Source organism: Equus quagga, chromosome 1, assembly GCF_021613505.1.
Source record: "Equus quagga isolate Etosha38 chromosome 1, UCLA_HA_Equagga_1.0, whole genome shotgun sequence".
Taxonomy (NCBI): Eukaryota; Metazoa; Chordata; class Mammalia; order Perissodactyla; family Equidae; genus Equus; species Equus quagga.
The window spans coordinates 11,119,120-11,142,778 of record NC_060267.1 but is presented as its reverse complement, the minus strand read 5'-3'; the positions used below and the strand labels follow the sequence as shown (position 1 = coordinate 11,142,778).

Here is a 23,659-nt window from a genome sequence, read left to right as displayed (position 1 = left end):
CATCTGTCCTTCAGAAAGACTGGGTCTCACCCTAGACGAAGAGAGAATCTTTGCTTTGCTATTCACTATTTGGGTTCATTCTATATTGAGCATGATATAGAGCATCTGTAGTGCAGGGGGGACTGGCTCTTTATCTCTTAACATGGCTACCTGGAAAATCTTGTAATGACGTTAACACAGTTCTCCAAGCAGACACTCAGAAACAGAAGCTGATGCTCTATACACAGACTTATGTCTTCAAGCAACTGTTGAAGTCAAACGTGCTTAGCTCCAACAATGATTTGTAGTGGTTTCTCCTTACACAGGTTATTGACTATACTTCAATCTTGAATACTTTCCCTCCTTTAAAAAGACTAGAAACCCTCCACGATGTCATGTGGCCCTAGAAACTGAGCTAAACAAATAGTTAGCAATGCTTCAACCAAATGGTCACACCAGACATTTTCCCCTCCTTCAAATCAGTCTAAAGGATAAGACCCAGAAGGCTCTTAAGAAGCACAGGTAACCTCATCCTGGCATAAGTTATAGTCTGCAAGATTACTGCTTTGTTCACCTTGTGGTGGCTCCTGAGCAGCTGCCTGGAGACTTAGTTTGCATAGGGCTAGATAAATTCCCTCCAAAAGGCCAGAGAATCATTCACACAATCATAGTCATACAGTAGAATTTAAAGATGAGAAATGTACTGGAAGAAACTGACTATAAAAGAAAATGGCCGATATTCTACTTCTGAATTAATTGATTCAATACCTAGACGCTTCTAGAAAAGAATTATAACTTATAGAGCCTTATGGGTCACTGGCTGTACATGGGAACTGCATGTAAACATATATTTATTTTTCCCCCATGGGTAAATCAAGCCTCCATTCTCTTCAATTTGAAGTACAGTAAAACTCAGCACATGCCTTCTCCATCTCTCTTAGCTGGGAAACATCGACAATGATCAGATTGGAAAAGTGCTTAGATTTGACCTCACGCAATCTCTTCCCACTTGCCCAGAGAAAAGCTCCTTTCTGTAACTTCTGGAGAGGGGCCTACATGCCTCTCCTGGAAAACTCCTGGGACAGGATCATTTCACTGTTTCTTAAGTTGTCTTAACTGTTGTATAGTTGCTCCCTATAATAAGCTATAAACTGCTTCAATCTTGACCTAAATCTGCCTTAAAGTCACACAAAATTAAGTTTACTTCTTTTACCATATGATATACCTTCAATATTTTTCTTTTTCAGGCTTAAATAGTCTCAAACAGATTTCTCTTTCAGAAAGAGAAGGTGAGGGAGAGAGTGTAGGGAAACGGGATGAAGGTGGGCAAAAGGTACAAACTTCCAGTTATAAGATACATGACTACTGGGGATGTAATGTATAGCATGATGACTATAGTTAACATTGCTGTAGGGTATATCTGAAAGTTGCTAAGAGAGTAGATCCTAAAATCTCATCGCAAGGAAAAAAAATTTGTTTTTTATAACTGTATGAGGAGATGGATGTTAACTAAACTTATTGTGGTAATCATTTCACAATATATGTAGTCAAGTCATTATGTGGTACACCTTAAACTTATACAGAGCTGTATATCAATTATACCTCAATGAAACTGAAAAAAAAGAGAGAGAAGGTGATATGGAAAAATATAAAGCAGCCAGTTCTTTCTTTTTCCAGGATGGGCCTCAATTACTGAAAAGGTATGTTTCTTCAAATCAGAATGACAACTTTGCAGCTCCTCTTCACATGTGGGTCAGAAAAGGGTCAACTATCTGGACACCTGGACTAACTTCATGGGGTCTAAGCATTGTTTCTCAGCCAAAGCACTAAGGAAAAAAACCAACCAAACAAAAAGAGATCTTTCATAACAGCCACCTGTGGAATATGGTCACATATTCCAACTCAAGTTTTAAGGAGCCACATGATTCCTTCATTCACTGGGAAACAGGAAAATTTGAGTTTTAGATTCGTAACAACACCCATAAAACAGACAGTGATTAATGCATCCACTTTCAAGAATTTTGAGAGTCATTTACACTGAGACCACCGGCCTCTTGAAGAGCTATATAAAACTAACTAATACTGACTCTGAGGAAAAAGGAAGCAGTAGAGGAAAAGGTAACAATAGCACACTGTACTGGCTGCCTATCCAAATCTCCCCTTTCTTGCACACTCATCAGTCTAGCCCAGATTTTCTTCTGGTGTTTGCCTTCCTCTGAGGATACATGATCAGGGAGGTGACCCTATCCCTGAGCCCTAGAGGTGGATCTTAATTAGCTAGACCAATTGTGGAAATTGTTTCCTTTTTGTGACCGGTTTGGAAAGGGACAAGTGACTCAATCATCATCAGTGAGACATGAGGGGACTATGCTGGGTGGGTGGCTTCAAAGAATGGCCTCCCACTGTACTAAAAAAAAAAAAAAGCCATTAGACAAAAATGGTAGCTATCTTCAGCTGAAGGTAGTCTTGTATGCACATGACGCCTGGACTGTGGCAACATCCTACCAACACATGGACAACGGCAGAACAGAGAGAATATGCTGGATCTTTGATGCTGTGATGTAGACACTGAATTAGTCAACCTGGATCCCCCTAGCTCTGTACCGCTTGGTATGTGAGGCCATAAATCCTCATCACTTAAGCTATTTTGAATTGAGTTTCCTGTTATTTCTAGCCAAAAGCATCCTGAGATAGTCAGAATGGGTATGGTAAGAGAGAGACTATCTGGACCAGACAGAGAAATCCAGCTCTATAAGTAGAAATAACTGACATGGAAAGAAATGTTAACAATAATCAGCTAAAACATTTGGAGTGCTTACATTGTGCCAGGCACTATGCTAAATTATCTCATTTAATCTTATAATCATCCTATGAGATATATATTAGTATTATCATCACTATTTTATAGATAAGTAAACTGAGGCAAACAAGTTAAATAATTTGCTTAAGGTCATACAACGGTACACAGCAGAGCCAGGACTCAAAGCAAGAAATCTGGCTCTGGCACTTGCTTTCTTAACCTCTATGCAATACTGCCTCTAATTAAGGGGACAGACTGCCAAAGACCAGCAAAGAAAATGAAAAGTCTACCAAAGATACAAAAGAATCAGGGAATCTCATAACTGGAAATGGGCTCAGAAGCTTTCTCATTCAGCCCCATCCTGCTACATCCATAGTCCTCCACAATCGGGTTCTTGAATCATCAGTAACTGAAAAATAGCTGTCCTCACTCTGCTCATATAACTTTAGTGAAGAAAAAGTCTTCACCTCCAGATACAAACCTTTTTGGGGAGGGAAAGTATAAAGAGGCAAAACTCATCTTCCTATTACTTCCTCCCACTGAACCCAGTTTAGTTCTCTGTGCAAGCCATAAAGAATAAACTTAATCTTGCTTCCATGTCAGCCCGCTACAGAAGACAACTTTATCTCACTTTCTTTTCTAAACATTCCCAGGTTTTTAAGTCAGGTCTTCAAATCACATGGTCTTAAGTTTCCTCACCATTTTGTTTCTAGGATAAAAGAAGCTGTCCTCAAGTTAACAAAGGCTAATTATGAGGGATCACAGCGTTACTATTCCAGAGTCAAGATCTATTGGAAGGTACACTGAGTTCAAACCGTACTTCTTGAGCTGAGGCTCTCTTTTGTTCTCCAAAATAATCTTTAACTACAGTCATTTCCAGTCCTGGAATCCTATTCAAGAAGGCTCTCCTTCTTCTTGGGGAATAAGGATTCCTAGAAACAAATTTTTTTTGGCCAAAACAAAAGCAAAAGTTGCAGCTGAGGGACAAGACAATTTATTAACCAAAAAGAAAAAAAGGCCTTAAAGAGCAAGAACAAAGCCAGCAGAAAAGGGTTAAAAGGCAGAGAAGTAATTTCCACTCTTCATGGTTTACTCGGCATAAAGAGGAAATAAAGGACTTGGGAGGTTTTTTGGTGGGAGAAGAAGGGAACTATTTCATATGTAACTTGACGAGAACAAAGCAAAGACATTAAGCTCCCAGCAGAGCCTAGCTGTGTGCTTACCTACGACTTATTTATGCACACTGTACATTTCATCCAGGCAAACAGCACAATTTTAAGGCAGAATGTCTCCTGAGGACACTAACTGGCTCAAAGCTGCACAGAGGGGACTGTCAGAAGTGGTGGACAAGGAGAGGGAGTGAGGAAATATGATGATACAGGGGAGGATGATTGAGAGGCAAGATTTGGCAATTTTTTTCAGGGAGAATGCTGCATATTTCCCATAAATTTTTTGACTGCCAAGGTAAGTACCTTCCAGAGCACAATGAGATTATATATCCTTCTGTCAACTCTATAAACAACTTTCTAGGCAATGGGCCAAAAAGAATATATTATATAAGGAACACTCAGAGACAGAAGGGCAGCTTCATTTTCTCCCTTTTAATCCATGGCCAAGTAGACAGAATGTAAGCAAGAAGGCAACAGCTAAAGGCTAAAAACTCTAACTTACCCTGTGGTAAAATTCCTGAAAACTTTCCAGTCCTTTACCAATTTGTATGTCAAGAGTAAATTATTCCCAATTGATACTCATGTTTAAAAAATTGCTTAAAATCTAGGGACTCATGGGGCCAGCCCGGTGGTGTAGCGGTTAAGTTCACATGCTTTGCTTTGGCGGCCTGGGGTGTGCTGGTTCAGACCCCAGGTGCGGACCTATACCCCGCTTGTCAAACCATGTTGTGACAGGCATCCCACATATAAAGTAGGGGAAGATGGGCACAGATGTTAGCTCAGCGCCAGTCTTCCTCAGCAAAAAGAGGAGGATTGGCGGCAGATGTTAACTCAGGGCTAATCTTTCTCTAAAAAAAAAAAAAAATCTAGGGACTCAGAAGGATGGATAAACAAATTGTGGTATATTCATATAATACAATAGTATTCAGCAATAAAAAAAAAATGACATTTGGTGTTTGCCTTCCTCTGAGGATACATGATCAGGGAGGTGACCCTATCCCTGAGCCCTAGAGGTGGATCTTAATTAGCTAGACCAATTGTGGAAATTCTGTTTCCTTTTTGTGACTGGTTTGGAAAGGGACAAGTGACTCAATCACCACCAGTGAGACATGAGAGGACTTTGCTGGGTGTATACTGACATACACAAAAACGTGGATAGATCTCAAAACTATTATGGTAAGTAAAAAACAGCAGATCTCCCTCCAAAAAATACATACTACATAAGTCCATTTATATGAAGTCCAAGAACAGGCAAACCAACCTATAGTGATTTAAATCAAAAAGTGGTTGCTTAAGGTTTAGGGTAAAATACTGATTGGAAAGAGACATAAGGGATCCTTCAGGAATGATAGAAATACTCTATCTTGTTTGAGGTAGTGGTTATATGGGTACATAGAATTGTCAAAACTTATTAACAAATGCTTAAGATCTGTGCATTTTACTGTGTATTATTTAACCACATACACACAGAAAAAAATGCCCTTAGGAGTCAAGGAAATGGGGACATAACATCCATAGGGTTAAAATGGTAGGTTAAAACCAAAACAAAACTGTCTAGATGCTCAAGCATAGCAAGCCTATTATTACACTCTTTGACACTGGAGTTAGGAGAAAAGGAAAAAGCAATAATATTTATTCAGCACCATTATGAACCTGTTCTATGCACTTTAACTCATGTCCACCAAGAGTAGCTAAGCAACTTGCCCAAGGTCACACTACTACTAAGTGACAGAACCAGACCAGAACTCTGGTGCTGCCTGATTCCTAAGACTACGTTCTTTCTATGACTTCATTGTTTCTATATATTACTTTATTTAATCCTAACAAAACTCTTTCTTAGGGGATTTTTCAGAGGAAGAAATCAAAGCTTAGAGGAACCAAATAACTTTCCCAAGTTAATACAAGAGGGGCAAGGGCAGGATTCCAATCCAGCTGTGTCTGATCCCAAAGCCAAAGTTCTAGGTGTCCCAACGTGGACATTCAGGAGCATTCTGGGGCATGAATGTGGGATGGGAGGGGTGTCTAGATCTGAGGCCTCTCTTCAGAGGTGTCAATGGGGGACTGTTTTTGGGTTCAAAAATAAGGTTTGTAACTTTTCCCATCTTTCCCTTCAATCTGGGTCACCTCACATGACTTTCAATTTTTTTTACAGTTTATAGAGAGTAACTTATTTGATCTTTTCAAGGTATAAAATATTACCTCCATTTTATAAATGAAATACTAACATTCAGAAAGAGTAAGTGAGTTGTTCAGGGACATATAGTATATGTAAGGAGACAGAATTCAAACCCAGATCTTCTTGATTCCAAAATCCCATGTTCTTTCCACTACAGCACCCAAACAAAGAATAAGAAACAAAAGCAGTATGATAACTGCATGCTTGAAGAGGTAAATGGCTCAACAGCCCTTGGGAGAAGGACAAAAAAGAAAGCCCTACTGATTTATGAATGAGAGATATGGAAACACTTCCTTATCTTCAAAGAGAGAAAATGGAATATGGGGGAATAGAGTGTAAAGTACTTATGGAACATGCAAAGCTGTAGTTATGTGACAGTCGCCAAGTCCTTTAAGGACTTCAGAAGTCAAATGTCATAGGTTTCACTAGTTCTAGGCCAATAAAAATAACAACAATAATAACAATTGTGCCAATTTTCTAAATCAGAGAAGCATAAGAAAATCATTCTGCTCTATAAATGCAAAAAGATTTACTAGTGTGTAAGGAAGGCCACAGGAGTTGGCTGAATGTCCAGAAGAATTCCTTAGGAAGTAAAGAGAGAAAGAAGATTAAAATGTTCTGGACATGTACTCTCTTTCTTTGCTCAATATCTGTTATGGCTGTACTTGCCCTGAAATGAGAACTGTAGGTGCTTTGGTCATTGGACTGAAGAGTTAGTTGGGTTTCATTATAGTTTCTATTGGTTTCTCTACATTCTTGGCCAAAAATGCCCATTTTACTTCCTCAAGTGAAACAGACCACTCCTTTTTCAAAGAGTAGCAGTGGGGGCTTTTCCCTCTGCAGCTTCCATTTTCTTTAGCTTTGTCATAGTAATGGCACTATGTAGAAAATATCACAGAATCTTAGGGACAGAAAGGACCTTGAAAGTTCATACTGCCTTTTCCCACGCTCAGGCAAAACTGCTCCCAATTCAACTCAGACAAGACATTCCAGGAAAGAAAAAAAAAAATCACAATTTACCTACGGTTCATGGCATTTCAGGATACCTTCTATGCTAACTTAAATGCCATGCTGCTAAGTCTATATTGTCCTGCTGCGATGACCTTAGAGGTCAATGCCACCACCTGTTATGGGGAAAGGACATCTAAGTCAACAATTTAGTATTAAAAGAATCCTTCAAAATCTAAAACTGAATGTGAGATTGGCCAGAAAAATGAGACGAGAACAATCTAATTTCACAGGAAGGAACTGGAAACCTTTAAGAATCATTATTCCTTAAACCTCTGTTGCAAAGGAGAGCCTGCTATTTATTCTCCAATATCCAATCACCTCTGCTGATTTTTAGTTGGGACATGGCTGCCTAGAAAAAAGCTACACATATTCCAACCTCCACTGTAGCTAAATATGAGTATGTGACTAAGTTCTAGTCCATGGGATGTAAGTAGAAGTAGAGTTATGAGTTGAATTGTGTCTCCTCAAGATTCATGTGTTGAAGCCCTATCCCCCAGTACACCTGAGAATGTGACTATATTTGGAGATACGGCCTTTAAAGATGTGATTAAGTTAAAATGAGGCCATTGGGGTGGGCCCTAATCTAATTTGACGTGTATACACGGAAGAGGAAATTTACACACATAAAAAGACACCAGAGATGTGTGGGCACAGAGGAAAGACTATGTGAGGACACAGGGCTATGTGAGGGCCATTTGCAAGTCGAGGAGAGAAGCTTCAGGAGAAACCAAACCTGCTGACACTGCGATCTTGGACTTCTGGCCTGCAGAACTGTGGGACAATAAATTTCTGTTGTTTAAGCCATCTAGCCTGTGGTATTTTGTTAAGGCAGCCCTAATATAAGTAATATAGGTATAATAGTAATAGAAGTAATATAGGTATAATATAGGTAGTAATTATAACTTCTATGAAGTATCCTTAAAGAAAGCGGGTAGCCCTTCTTTACTAATCCCTAATTCCTGCTAGCTTGAATGCAGAAGTAAAGGCTGGTTCTTCAGCAGCCACCTGGGACGGTGAGATGATACTAGGATTGAAAATAATAGAAAGTGGGGCAACAGTTAGAAAAAACCCAGGTCCATGACTAGAGCAGCCCGAAACTGGACAGACTACCTCCAGACTTCCTGAATTTGAGAGAAAAATTAACTTTGTCTTGTTTAAGACACTATTTAGGTTTTCCTGTACATATACATTAAAAGCGCACACACATACACACTAAGTAATAATAATGATGAAAAAATAATAAACAATTCCTCAATTCCTATAAGCAAGAAATCCTACAGCAACACCCTGGAGTTTATATGTACGTGGGAAGGAATAGGTAGTATAGGAAAAGTTGGCATTTTTATGTTGGATAGAAGAGCATCACCCTTGTGGTCTAATACTACCTCTGCTGCAAGGAAAAGGCTGAGCATCATTATAGAGTGCATTAGGGGCAGCACCAAACAAAATCAAGAACATTTAACCTCCAGAGTGCAGGAGGCAGCAAGCATGTTATAGTGGATAAGTTTATGAACTTCATAGTTTGACATGAATTGGCTATAAGACTATTGTTTCCACAACTTATTAATCATGAAACTGGGCTTTAGCCTCCTCATCTGTAAGATAGGCAGAATACATACCTCATAGAGCCACTGGAAAATCACATGAGATAACAAATGTAATGTGCCTGCACAGAATAGATGCTCACAAAATGTTAGTTCCTCCTAATCATATCGTGCAGTAAGAAGGGGGAAAAAGAATCGAGAGACCCCTTTTCCTTGCTGTTCACAGGTAGTGTTTTTCTCTTATGAATGAACATATTTCCACTCAGAATTAGCATCTTGTATACAGCCTTTTCCCAATCAGTACTGAATCCACATTATCCTGCAGAGGTGAGATTCTTGACTATTTTAATGAGAATTAGAAAGTAAAAGACTGCAAGAAAGAGAAAAGAGAATTCTATTTACCCCTTCCTGTACTTGGCTTCCTATTTTTCTTGGCACGTCGGTATTTTAAGAATTGTTTTTATTTATTTATTTATTATTATTTTTTTTTAAAGATTGGCCCTGAGTTAACATCTGTTGCCAATCTTCTTTCCTTCTTTTTTCTTCTTCTCTCCAAAGCCCCCCAGTACATAGCTGTGTATTCTAGTTGTAGGTTGTTCCAGTTCTGCTCTGTGGGACGCTGCCTTAGCATGGCTTGATGAGTGGTGCTAGGTTGGTGCCCAGGATCTGAACTGGCAAAACCCTGGGCCACCAAAGCAAAGCGTGCAAAGTTAACCACTCAGCCACGGGGCCGCCCCCTAAGAATTGTTTTCAAAAAGTCATTTTAGGTAAATGCTTCTTCCAAAAGGAAGAACTCTAATGTTTGATACAATTATAAGCATAGTGCCTAAGGCAAGAGATGAATCACTGAAGAGTGGCTGGTTCTTTCAGAATCTGTTACCCATGATGGCTCGTCAGGTATTTAAAGAACACACAATGTTTGATGGCTCAGATCCTAAGGAGACCTCACTTATAGAATGTTTATCATTGATCACTCTCTTGTGTGCACAGAGCTAGACACTTTACAGGTAGATATTATCATTCTTTTTTTATAGAAGAGCAAGCTGAAGATCAAAATGATCAGGGAGCAAATCCTACTGACTCTAATTTCAAAATGCATCCAAAATCTGATGACTTCTCACCCTTCCACTGCTACCACCATCCTTCTTGGCTGAACGACTGCAGTAGCCTCCTAGCTGGTCTCCTGCTTCCAGTCTTACTCCCTACAGTTCTTTTCTAAACACAGCAGTCAGAGTTACTGTGTAAAACCATTTTCAGATCATGATACACCTTTGCTCAAAACTCTCCAAGGGCTCCCCATTTTACTCAGGGCAAAAGTCAAAGTCCTTAAAATGACCTACAAGACCTTAAATAATCTGACCACTAGTTTACCCTCTGACTCCATCTCTCACTATTCCCCCCACTTATGCAGTCCAGTCACATTGGCTCCTGCCTGTGCCCTAAACTCACTTTAGAGCGATTGCTTTGACTGTTCTTTCCTTCTGCCTGGGGATGATCTTCTCCCAGATAACAGCATGGCTTGCTTAGTTGCTTCAGGTCTTTATTCAAGTGCCTTCTCAATGAGCATTTCTCTAGTCACAATAACTAAAATTACAAAACCCCAAATACTTCCTATCCTACTTCCCTAAGGCTTCCCCTACAAAAAGTTATTCAATCAGATACCAAGCAGACTTTGTGCTCCTCTTCGCTTAACAGATGAATCTGAAGTTTGTTTGTTTTTCCCTCTGAGACAGAAAGTGATGATATAATGAAAACTTCACATCTCACTCACAGAGAATTGAATGGCTCAGAGGGAAACAAACTCATGGACCTCTTAAGGTCTCTTTCAATCTTTCAAATCTGTAAATAGCCAAGCATGGTAGCAGTGGAGAAGAGGAGAATAAGACCCACCATAATTTCTCAAGTATCCCTAATGTAAAACATAAGAAGAGAAAGACAATGCTCTTGACTTCTTTCATTTACAAGATCTAGAGGGGGAATTTTCTTTCTATGAATGAATCACTCTCAGTCTCTAAAGCAATAAGGTAGAGAAGATACATGCCGTGATCTGCTATGACAAGGAACTAACAATGAGCTAAGTGAAATCTCCCAGACCTAAGTCAATAAATAGGAACAAGCTAGGGAAGTAAAGATGGAAAACACAGAAGCTACTCCCAGCTAATCCTCTAACTCCAGACCAAATGGTATACAAATATAACATCGACAGGGATCTACCACATCAGAGTGCAAGAGAAAGAAGGAAAAACAAGTAAGAAAAAAGATGCCAATTTCTGATTCAGCTTTAAAGCTACCTAAATAAGGTAGTGTCAGATATAAGGACAAATCTCCTCTGATCTAGAAGGCCAGAGTGTGACTTAGACTTGGCATAAGCCCAACTGACTGCAGCAGCAGCTCAATTCACAGACAGGTGAGAGATGTTTCCCACCATATCTTCTCCCAATCAAATCACATTAAGAAGATAATGTATCATTACAGTGTTTATATTAAACAGCAAATTTTGAAAGACAAGAGAAAAACACCTTATACCATTCTTGACACATTTTATTTCACAGCTCTATATACAGTTATGGCATTAATGTCATATATCATTGAGTAAATGAATTCTGCAAGGTTAAATGATGATGTGTTTATGTTCTATCTGCTCATTGGCCCCTGGGTCAGCCAATCTGATCCAGGACTCCATGGCAACAGGCTCTATCACTAAGAGCTACAAGATGAGATTCCTCCTGCCTTTTTTTTTTTTTTTTAAATAAAGCATTTTCCACAGAAACTGCTGCAAATACTGTCAAAGAATAGTCTCTATATACAAATAAGAAATGCCGCCATTCTAATAATGAATAGATGAATTCATTCTAAAAATGAATAGTGGGGGGAAAAAGTGAATAGCAATGACAATGAATCTATGCAAACAAGAGGGATCCCAAAAACTCCGGAGATTTTCCCTTGTTTAACTTCAGTAGAGAAATTCAAGAATCTTTGAACTGCAAAAAACCAATATCAGAATAAATTGAGGGATTAGTAGAAGGGGAGTGCTGTCCAGCTGAAATCACAATATTGAAGCTTCCCATGTCACAATATACAGAGATAGCTAGAAGTTTTAAGACTGCTAACATTTGTAAGTTTCCCATAACTTCTTTTGAAGTGTTAAAATGAGCATCAAAACTAATAGATCTCATGCTCTTCTTCAAATTTTCAAATCACAGTCAGCTCATAGTTCTTGGAATGCTACGATGTCTGTCCTCTTCTCTACACTTCCCTTCCCTCCCACCCTACTCTGCTTAGAGAAAAAAATTGCCATGTCCAAATGAGAAAATAATACATTTGCTCTTCACATTCCATATATCTCCATTACTTCTCCCTCAGCTGCAGAGCTCCTTGAAGCAACGAATAAACAAGATCATCACAAGCCAGATGAAGAGACTGGACAAAAAACCCCATCATTCTCCCCAGTGGTGCTCATTAACATTCTGCCATCCACCTGCCATATTACAAGGTACTCCACTTTCCTGGCATGCTTTTCAACAATAATTGATGTAATATCTCTGGCAGCAAAAAGCAACTTGGGTCCCCACCTTCTGGTATATGGTGGTAAGTGAACGCTGAGAAGTACACAGAATCTTGAGATGTCAGGGTCAAAATTAGCTTGGAACTGTATGTTTTCACCTGGCTCACAATGTTGTGGGATTTTCTATTTTGTTTTAATTGCGGTAAATACACATAACATAAAAATTATTACTTTAATAATTTTAAAGTATGCAGTTCAGCAGCATTAAGTACATTTACATTATTATGCATTACAGAAGAGAAAACGCTCTCAGGCACAAAAGCCATGGTATTGAGAGACTACAGACATTCTTTCCATGACTATTTACTAAACACATATTTATTGTACAAGTCACTTATATTACGAACTATAGTGAATACAAAGAATAAACATTCAAATGTTAAGAATATCTGACACTACTGCCCAGTAAAAATAGCTATTGACACGTGTATTTCCAGTATGTTTTCCACATGCTGAAGCTTCTTAGATGCACATCTCAGTTCCCAAACAAGCGCAAAGTAGAAGGAAGTCTACATCTCTTTTGTCAGCACTGAGTTCCAAGAGACCCATAAGGGCAGACTAACATGAGAAGCAATAGACAGAGTTTCAGAAATTCCTAGAACAGAGAAAACCTTTTCTGTTACACTGTTTCAAATTTCCCAAGAATTCTTAAGGAGACAACCCAGAAAAGGGGGTAAAAGCAACTTGTAATAAATTATATCAAAGGTAAAGAAAAAAAGTGACTAAAGAAAAATCACTACTAGACTCCTCTCTACATCAATTTCTTCTATACCTTCATAAGACAAAACCAAAACATGTCACTCTGGTCCTACAACTTTTTTTTTTGGTAAAGATCCTAGGCCAGTCTGTACAGAAGTACAGCATATTATTGACCTCAGAAGGACAAGAAGCTGCATGAATAGAATATTTTCTCAGTGATGCTGCCTCCCAATATGAAAGCCCAGGCTCTGATCATAGGAGGCCATCTTCCTCAGGCAATGTAGCAGCAGCAGGCATCCTTCACTGAGCATTCACTGTGTGCCAAACACTACACTCAGGAATTCACATAAGACATCACATTTATCTTCACTTTAACACATTCTGAGAAATTACTTTCAGATACTAACAGGAAGGATTTGAAAAATTTGCATTCTTGCTTTATGATTATAAAAGTACTACAGAGTTCTTTATACTTACAGAAAACACACACAAGAAGGAAAAAATCACCCATATTCTATAACTCAGAGATAAGTGCTAATAATAACAGCAATGTTTCAAGATACAGTTTTCTAAACTTTGTTTCCATATTTGTATGGAATTTGTTTGTATCCATCTTGGATATGTTTCCATATCCAACAATTTTTATGTAATTTACATTATATAGGATATTTTTTACACCATGCTTTTTTCTATTACTAAAATTGTGACCATTTTCCCCATTATCAATTACTTTTAACAAAGTCACTGTAACAGCTATCTAATATTCTACTATATACATGTACCATAATTTATTTAACCATTCCTATTATTAGATATTTAGGAAGCTGTTAATTTTTATAATAAAATAATGCTGTGATGAATATCTTTGTACCAAAATCTTTATTCACATTTCTCATCAACTCCCTAGGATAAACACATTCAAGAGTTTTGGAGATAAAAAATTTCCCCCTTAGTTCAGTCCAGTTAATAGACAAGGACAGTCACACTATCTAATTATAGTGTTTCTCAACTGTTCCCCCAGCAACAGATACTGTCCACTTAGCATAGCCCATGGCACTGCCTGGACTTTAAGGACATTCACCCCGGCAGTGCTTCTCACTTTTCTTTTTCTTCAACTCATGCCCCATTTTAATAATATTAATTCTCCTTCCCCATATATTTCACTAGAGAAGATATGACTGACCCTGTACTCCTTCAGACTCACTGACCTAAGAAAATTAATACGGGGGAAAGGATAAAAAGTTACACAGGGAGATATTCTCTTTGCTATTAATGTTACACACCTTACTACCTCTTGTTAGTGTACCTTGGTAATTTAGAGAACAATCCAAAAAGCAAAGCCTCAAAAACCACAAAAGAATAACACTCTAAGTCTTTAATATGAAATTAAAGAAGGCAAATAAGCATGGAGATGTTGGATATTTTAGTATTTGTGATTTGACATATAAAGAAATGGAGAGGTTAAGTAATTTGTCCAAGGTCACAGAGCCAACAGTTGACATAGCTGGGATTTGAACTCAGGTACCCTAAATCCAGAGTCCAAGCATTTAGCCACTATGCTTTTCTCAAAAAGCCCCTAGGAGACTATAAAACAGTGGGTGATGGTGGGCCAGGATAGGAGAACATCAGAGAGAAGTTGTATAGTAACTTTTAGGCACAGAAATAGTCCCTATCAATTTTGCCAGAAAGTTCTTCCAACATATATCACATTTTTAATTATCCCAAAAAGGGTGACGCTAAACCTTTTGCAAAAGCAGTTCTTGATCTTTTCCTCCTCCTTAAAAAAAAAACAGTGAAAAAAAGGGAGGATAAAAAGAAACTGAAATCTTCCTTCTCCAACACCTTTCTTTCCTTGACCTTTTCCAAAACCTTAATGGTTAGAAAACAAAGATTAAAAAAGAAGGCATTTCACTTAAAATAAAAAGACCTCTTAGTAATTTTTCCATTGCTAATGACTGAAACATTTAAGAAAGACTTTGGGTCTATCTCACCCACTCCTAAAAGGAAGGAAAACCAAGTTAACAAAACTGTCATCTTTTAATTTCACAGCAGTTTTCTTCCTCCTCAAAGGCTATTCCTGTCCTCGGTGCAGACGGGGAACTGCTCCCAGTGACGTCAGAGCAGTCTCCCAGCAACGATTAATGAGGGTTGTCCACCACAGGGGTTTCCTGAAAAGCTAGCGAGAAATTATCCACATATTTGCCGCAATATTGAGATGGAAGGATGCTGTGGAATTTCTCTTAACCCTTATAGCTCAAGTCTCTGGCAAGCTTAGAAATAGGTTATTCTTTTGGAATGCTCTGCCTTTACCCTAGGATTATCTTCTTTTTTCTTCCTTCCACTTCTCTCCAAATAAAATTAGAATTTTGTTCATTAGAAATATTTGTGGTTGTAATAAATATTAATATAATTGCACTACCATAAAAATAGGACTACATAATGTGAGCTGAAAAACAGACATTACTCTTTGTACTTCACGCACAGAATTCAGAATAAATGAAAGCACAGAACAGAAAAAATATCAGGAAAGAAAATAAACCAGCAAGTTCTTAAAGGCACTTTCCCACATATGTTATCCAAATACATCCACAGACAGGCAAACCTTAAATTTTTCTAGCCTCTAGTCTACTGAATTTTCACACTGACCTCTGCAGGCAGCCCTCCAGAGATCAGTGGTATTAAAATGGAGTTGCATAGAAAGGAACTGGAAGCCCAAACACTTGATCCAAAAAAAGATAAGTTAGGTTCACACCTAAATAGTATATTTAACAATTTCTTCCTAAAGCTTTGCTTTAGCTCCATACCTTTAAAACGAGAGTTTTAGTCTAACTACAGTGGCAAGGAATTTTATATAACTATCTATTTTTGAGGTTTGAGAAACAGCATACAAATAGCCTGCTCAGGACCAGTGCAAATAAAGTGGAAAAATTCCAAATTCCAAAATTCAACCTAGAATTACTCATGGATGCTAGGTTCCAAAAACCTGCTTATGAGCCCCTTTTCTTTCCATACTTAGAAAAAGCAATTAGGTAAAATTCATTAGCAGCAAGATATATAGGGTTAATTTAGGCACTCTGCTTCAGCAATCCCGACTTTGGCCCCAGCCTATTCTAAAAAGAAAGAAACAAAATAGCATCTCTATCATTAACCGCGTCCCACTTTGGCTTCAGCTCTGTTCAATGGTACCCAGTTACCATCAAGGCATAGATGGGAGAACGCACCACTTCCGATGGATTTTTCTTCTTCCTTCTCTCTGTCCCCTCCCTCTCAGAAGAAAATGACTGCAAACAAAATCACTACGTCACTGGAGGTAGAGGGAATCCCATCTCTGCACTCTTTAGAAACCAAGGCCAGCAAACAAAAACAAGCCAATTATAAGAAACAAACAAGTAATTCAAAATAAGAAGCAGTAAACCCACAGGAAATTCTTACAACAACCTCAACAAGCCAAAAGGCATTTTTCAGTAAAAAGGCTGAACAAATTCCTCCGATGTTCATAATCAAAAAAGCTTCCTAGACACAGCAAAGGCGACATATTTCTTCTTATCACATATAAAGACTAGGGGACAGTTACATAAAGACATAGGACAGAGAGACATATTCACCAGCCGGGTGTGGATAGCTATGGAATGACACAGTGAAGGATATTTATAGGGGATTCCCTGCTTCCTGCAATGTGCGTCAACAGCATCACCAAAGAGAACAGAAATTACCACTATTCTCCTAAGCTAAATCTGAATGAAGCATCACTTGGAATAGCCATGGAAGAGGTAAAATCTGAATAGAGTAAAAGTTCTGGCAAATCTAATTTTTAAAATACTTTAAATATAAAAGAAAGCAAACAAAAATGCCCACAAAACCCTCACAAAACTTAAGACTTGAAAATTCTCTAATTTCCCAAGTGTGTACTATACAATTAAATTGGCTAAGATACAAGAGACATCTGTCTTTCTAGCTTCTTCCCTACCCAGTCTGTGGAGTTCAAGGACTTTCATATAAAGAAAGAAAATTATCCAGCACTCACCCCAGATGGATCTGCACCTAAACCAACAGGAAGCTCACATTATTAATGGAGACCTCATTGTAAGACTGTTGCCGGAATTTTGCCGGAAGAAATTCCTTCTGGGAAACCTGTGCCTCTTCCCTCGCCCACAGTCCCCTCCCGCCCCCTTCACCCTTGAATGAAATGCTACTGATCCTTGCTGCTGCGTCTCCAGCAAGCTAATTGCTCTGACAAGCAGCTCTGAAGCAGACCATGGCCCAGCTGTTCAGAGGGATGTCACCTAGAGCTCTGCCAACAGTCACACTCGGTGCGCGCGAGCGCACACCACACACACATACACACACACTCACACACATACATACACAGAGGCTGCAAGAGCACTCCCTCCCACCTCTTCTTCTCGCTCTCATTCAAGCACTTCAGAGACATGCCTGCCTCCACACTGCTCTGAGGATAGTTTTTAAAGACACAGCAGCAGCTCTTTCCTGCTGCATATGTTGAGATGCTAAAATAGAGTCTTATTAGAGAAGAATAATGAGTTGGGAGTATGTATTGAATTAAAAGCTCACTTGTCAATTTACTTTGCCTTTTCTCACCTGCAAAATAATTGAGGCCAGAGAAATGGTCTTTGCCTAAAAGCTCCTGGGCTAACTTTAGAAACTAAGACCAAACCTAGTTGCAGAGAATTTTCTTTCCTGCAAGCTATATTTAGTGAAATAATTTTTCATTTTGGGGAAGAAAGTAGGCAACACAGGATACTAGTAGCTATCTGTTCCTCCTCCCATATCTGCCCCTAAAAGGATGGGGAGAAGACTTTAGCTATAAAATGGGGGAATGAGGAAACCGTGAAGGCACCTTACTGATAGAACTGATGAAAAAGGGTGAGAATAGAGTGTACGGATAGGGATGAGGATAAATAGATTAAAATAAAGAGAGTGCTACAAAGGACACCAGGAAAGAAGAGTAATAGTTCCTGAAAGTATGCATGACTCTGGGACAGAAGACTCCAAAATGACCTTTAGGTCTTAATTTTTAAGAGCCTAAGGAAAGGTAGTAATAATCTCTATTGCTACAGCAAGTAATGGACATTATAGGTGGTGTCTGCAATAACACAAACTAACATATGGGTAGGGTCCAGGTATCCCAAGAAAAACAATAAAACCTGTCGCAAAGATACAATTAGTATTCAGTCAAATACATATTTATTGTGTGTTTGTGTTCTTACTATGGGCCAGACACTATAAGATAAGCTCTAGGGATATGAGATAGATTCATTAAGAGTCATACAGAAGAAGAAAAGAAAGGATTCTGGCTTTTACTCTGAAGCAGATGAGAAACCATTGGGGGCTTAGAAGGCTGATCCTGACGGGCCAAACAGACCAGTGAACGGAAACTGGCTTTTACACTTAGGGAAATGAGAGGCGATTGGGAGCCTTTTTTTTTGAGGAAGATTAGCCCTGAGGTAACTGCTGCCAATCCTTCTCTTTTTGCTGAGGAAGACTGGCCCTGAGCTAACATCCGTGTCTATCTTCCTCTACTTTATCTGTGGGACACCTACCACAGCATGGCGTGCCAAGCAGTGCCATGTCTGCACCCAGGATCCAAACCAGCGAACCCCGGGCTGCCAAAGTGGAACATGTGAACTTAACTGCTGCGCCACTGGGCTGGCCCCGGGAGCTTTTAAGCAGAAGGAATGGCATGTTTTAGACCTATATTTCTTTTTAGTTTCTAAATTTTTGTTTGAGAAATTTCTAACATATAAAAAATTTGCAAAAATAGGTATAATAGTCATCTGGATTCTTACACAGATTTAGTACATATATGTGCATGTATGCATATGTATATGTGTTTTTTTCAGAATTATTTGAGATGTTCTCATGTTCACTTCTAAAATAATTCAGCATGTATTTCCTAACAGTAAGGTCATTCTGAACTATGAGAACAGCCACCAGCCAAGTCCCGGAGGAATCAATGGGTAGTGCACATGCAAAGCAGGTCCAAATGGCACTGCAAAAGCTTAGAAAACTGAAATGACTTTGGAATCACCATCCACTGAAGACTGGACAGAATTTGCAAGCGGAATCCAACCAAGTCAAATGTCTCCTAAAATAAAAGTCAACATTCACCATGGCATTTAAACAAGACCTAGACCCTTGTAATATTCAAATTTTCCAGGATACAATCCAAAATTATTTAGCATACAAAGAACCAAGATGATCTCAATTTGCATGGGGAAAAAAGATGAAAAGATACAACATGGAGATGATACAGATGTAGGAATTATCTGACAGCTACTAAAACAGTTATTATAAAAATGCTCCAACAATTTAGGGAAAATACTACTGAAACGAATGGAAAGACAGAATGTCTCAGGAAAGAAACAGAGGATATAAAGAGGAACCAAATGGAAAATTTTCAAACTGAAAAATATAACAGCCAAAATATAAGCCCTCATTTGATGGGTTCAACAGCAGAAATGACAAAAGAATCAGTGAATTTAAAGACAGATAAAATTCAAATTGAAGTCAGATAAATTTGAAGACATCAAATTTCAATAGAAATATCAAATATGAATTATATCACTTTTTTTTGAGGAAGATTACCCCTGAGCTAACATCTGCTGCCAATCCTTCTCTTTTTGCTGAGGAAGACTGGCCCTGAGCTAACATCCGTGCCTATCTTCCTCTACTTTATATGTGCAATGCCTACCACAGCACGGCTTGCCAAGTGGCGCCATGTCCGCACCTGGGATCTGAACCAGCAAACCCCGGGCCGCCGAAGCGGAACGTGCGCACTTAACCACTGTGCCACTGGGCCGGCCCCTGAATCATATCAAAACTGAACAATGAGGAGAAAAAAGATTGGGCAAAAAAAAAACAGATCATCAAGGGCAGGTAGGACAATATCAAAAAGTCTAATATTTGGGTCATCAGTGTCCCAGAAGGAGAGGAGAAAGAGTGTGGCGAAGTGTATGAAGAAATAATGGCTGAAAATTTCACAAACTTGACAAAAGACACAAATGTATAGAGTCAAGGAGCTCGGTAATCCCCAAACAGAATAAACACAACAAAATCGACTCCTGGATTCATCATAATCTAATAGCTAAAAACTAAAGACAGCGAAAAAATCTTGAAAGCAACCAGACAAAAATGATGCAGTTGCTTATTAAGGGAACAATGATTTGAATGACTTCATATTTCTCCTCAGAAACTACTGAAGACTAGAAGGAAGTAAAACAACATTTTTAAAGTGCTGAAAGGAAAGAAGTATAAGCACAGAATTCTACATCCAGAGAAAACATCCTTCAGGAATAAAGATGACAAAGACATTCTCAGTTGAATGAAAACTAAGATAACTCATTGCCAGCAGACCTGTTCGGAAGGAATGGCCAAAGAAAGTTCTTCAAATAAGATGGGAAATAATACAAGAAAACTTGGAACACCAGGAATGAAGGAAAAACATAAATGCTAAATATCTGGTTATATATAACAGACTATCCTTCTCCTATTGAGTTCTTTAAAATACGGTTGATGTTTGAAAGCAAAAATTTTAAGATTAACTCATGGAGTCTTCAATGTATGTAGCTAAATGTAATAGATAAGACCACTACAACATTAAGGGGGGACACAAAAGGAACCTACATGGTGGTAAGGTTTCGACATTCTACCTGAAGTAGCAAAATATTAATTCTAAGTAGACTATTAAAAGCTAGGGGTGTGTGTGTGTGTACTGAGAGATAAAGAAAGAAAAATAGAAAGAGATCCCTAGAGTAACCAATAAAAAACTAAACAATAAGATATAGTCAAAACCTAATAGATAATTTAAATGCTTAAAATAGAATACTACAAAATGTTCAAATAACACAAAAGGCAGGAAAAGAGAATCATTAGAAGATTAAACAGGGAAAACAAAGAAAAAAATAAGTTGGTAGACCTAAATCTAAACAAATCAATAAATACATTAAATGTCAATGGCCTGAAAATGCCAACTAAAAGACAGAGAGATTGTTCAAATAACTAGAAACTCACTTCAAATGTAATGATATAGAGCAAATGGAATAAACTATTCTGTATAGTACCTTAATGGATACATGACATTTATACATTTGTCAAAACCCACAGAACTGTACAACACAAAGGGTGAAACCTAACCTAAATTATGAACTTTAGTTAATAACAATGTATCAACATTGGTTCATCACATGTAACACATGTACCATACTATTGCAAAATGTAAATAATAGGAGAAACTGTGTGTACACTGGGGAAGGTGGTATATGGAAACTCTCTATACCCTCTGCTCAATTCTTCTGTAAACCTAAAATTGTTCTAAAAAATAAAGTCTATTAATTTAAATTTTTAAAAAGATATACTATAGAAACACTAACCAAAAATAGCTGGAATGGCTATATTAATTTTAGACAAAGTAGATTTCAGAGCAAAGAAATGACCAGGGATAAAGAGAAACATTATGTAATGATAAAAGAGACAATTCACCAAGAAGACAGCAATTCTAAATGTCTATGCACCTAATGGACATTCAAAACACACAAAGCAAAAACTGAGAACTCAAAGGAAAAAGTACAATTACAGTTGAATATTTCAACACCCCTCTTTCAGGAATAGAATCATTAGACCAAAAATTAGTAAGGATATAGAAGAACTGAATAATATCATCAAACAACAAGATCGAATTGACATTTACAGACCACTCCAACTAAAAACACAATACACATTCTTTTCAAGTTCTCATAGAACATTCACCAAGATAGACCATATATTCTGAGACATAAAACGACCTTAACAAATTTAAAAGAATTGAAATCATACAAAGTATGTTCTCTGATCATAATGGAATTAAACTAGGAATCAAAAATAAAAATGTAACAGGAATATCTCCAAATACTTGGAAATTAAACAACACACTTCTAAATAATCCATGGGTCAAAGAGGTAGTCTCAAGCGAAATCAGAAAATATTTTCAACAAAAACGTAAATATACAAAAATTTGTGGGATGCATACTAAAGAAGTACCTAGAGGGAAATATATATGTAGCACTAAATGTTTATGTTAGAAAAGTAGTGTCACGTACTAAATATTTGTGTGCCTCCAAAATTCATATGCTGAAGCCCTAACTCTAACAGTGTAGCTGTATTTGGAGTGAGGCCTCCAAGGAAGGAATTAAGGCTGAAGGAAGTCACACGGATGAGGGATCCGATAGGATCAATGCCCTTATAAGAAGAGACACTAGCGAGCTTGCTCTTTCTCTCCCCTAACACGCACAAGAGGACATGTGAGGGTGGCTGCCTGCAAGCCAAGAGGAGGGCCCTTGAAGTGAAACCTACCTTGCTGGCACTTTGATCTTGGACTTCCCAGTCTCCAGAACTGTGAGAAATAATCTTCTGTTGTTTAAGCCACTCAGTCTACGGCAGCCTGAGCTGACTAATACAAGTAGAAAGGTCTCATATCAATAATCTAACTTTCTAATAAGAATGAAAATAATAAAAAGTAGAAGTTATTAAGCTGAAAATAAGGTGAAAAAATCAATGAAACCAAAAGCCGATTCTTTGAAAAGATCAATAAAATTGACAAACCTCTAGCAAGACTGACAAAGAAGAAAAGAGAAAAAACACACATAATAATAACAGGAATGAAAAAAAGATCACTACAGATCCTGCATACATTAAAAAGGTAATAAGGGAGTACTACACACAATTCTAAACACAAAAATTTAACTGTTAGTTGAAATAGACCACTTGAAAACCACAAATTGTCAAGTTACCCAAGATGAATTAGACAACTTGAATAATTCTATAACTATTAAAGAAATCTACAGGCCTAGATATTTTTTCTGGTAAGTCTTAGCACACACTCACAGAAGAAATAGTACCAATTCTATATAATCTATTCAGAAAACAGAAGAGAAGGAAACACTTACCAACTCATTTTATGAGGCCAACATTACCCTGATACCCAAACCAGGCAAAGATATTACAAGAAAACTACAGACCAATATCCTCATGAACAAAGATGCTAAATGTCCCAAGAAAATATTAGCAAATCAAATCCAGTGATATATAAAAAGGATAATGCACTACAACCAAGTGGGGTTTGTCCTGAGAATGCAAAGCTGGTTCAATTTTTGAAAAGCAATTAATGCAATCCACCATATTGAGTCTAAAGAAGAAAAGAAAATGATCATTTCAACTGATGCAGAAAAAGCGTTTGACAAAATTCAACACTCACTCATAATAAAAACTCTCAACAAGCTAGGAAAGAAGGAAATTTCAGTCTGATAAAGGGCAACTATAACAAACCTACAGATTGACACCTTTCCTGTAAGATCAGAAATAAGGCAAGGTTGTCCACTGTCACCACTACTATTCAACATCATTCTGAAAGTCCTAGCCAGTACAAGAAGCCAAGAAAAAGAAATAAAAGGTATATGGACTGGCAAGGAAGAAATAAAAACTGTTTATCTTCACAAACAACATAACTGTGTACATATAAAATACCAAGGAATCCACAAAAAAACCCTTAGAACTAGTAAATATGTTTTAGCAAGATTGTAGGAAATGAAGTCAACACTGTCAAATCAAATTTCCATTTACTAACAATGAATAATTGAAAACCAAAACTTAAAAATACAACACAATTTATGATTGTTGCCTCAAAATTAAATACTTAGGTATATACACAACTAAATATGTACA

At 37.9% G+C, this 23,659-nt stretch overlaps 1 protein-coding gene across 23 annotated transcripts in view; it reads right to left on the bottom strand.

The window, feature by feature from the left end:
• Positions 1-23,659, bottom strand: part of R3HDM2 (R3H domain containing 2) — a 128,838-nt gene that overhangs the window by 41,959 nt on the left and 63,220 nt on the right. The gene's annotated exons all lie outside the window — the stretch shown is intronic.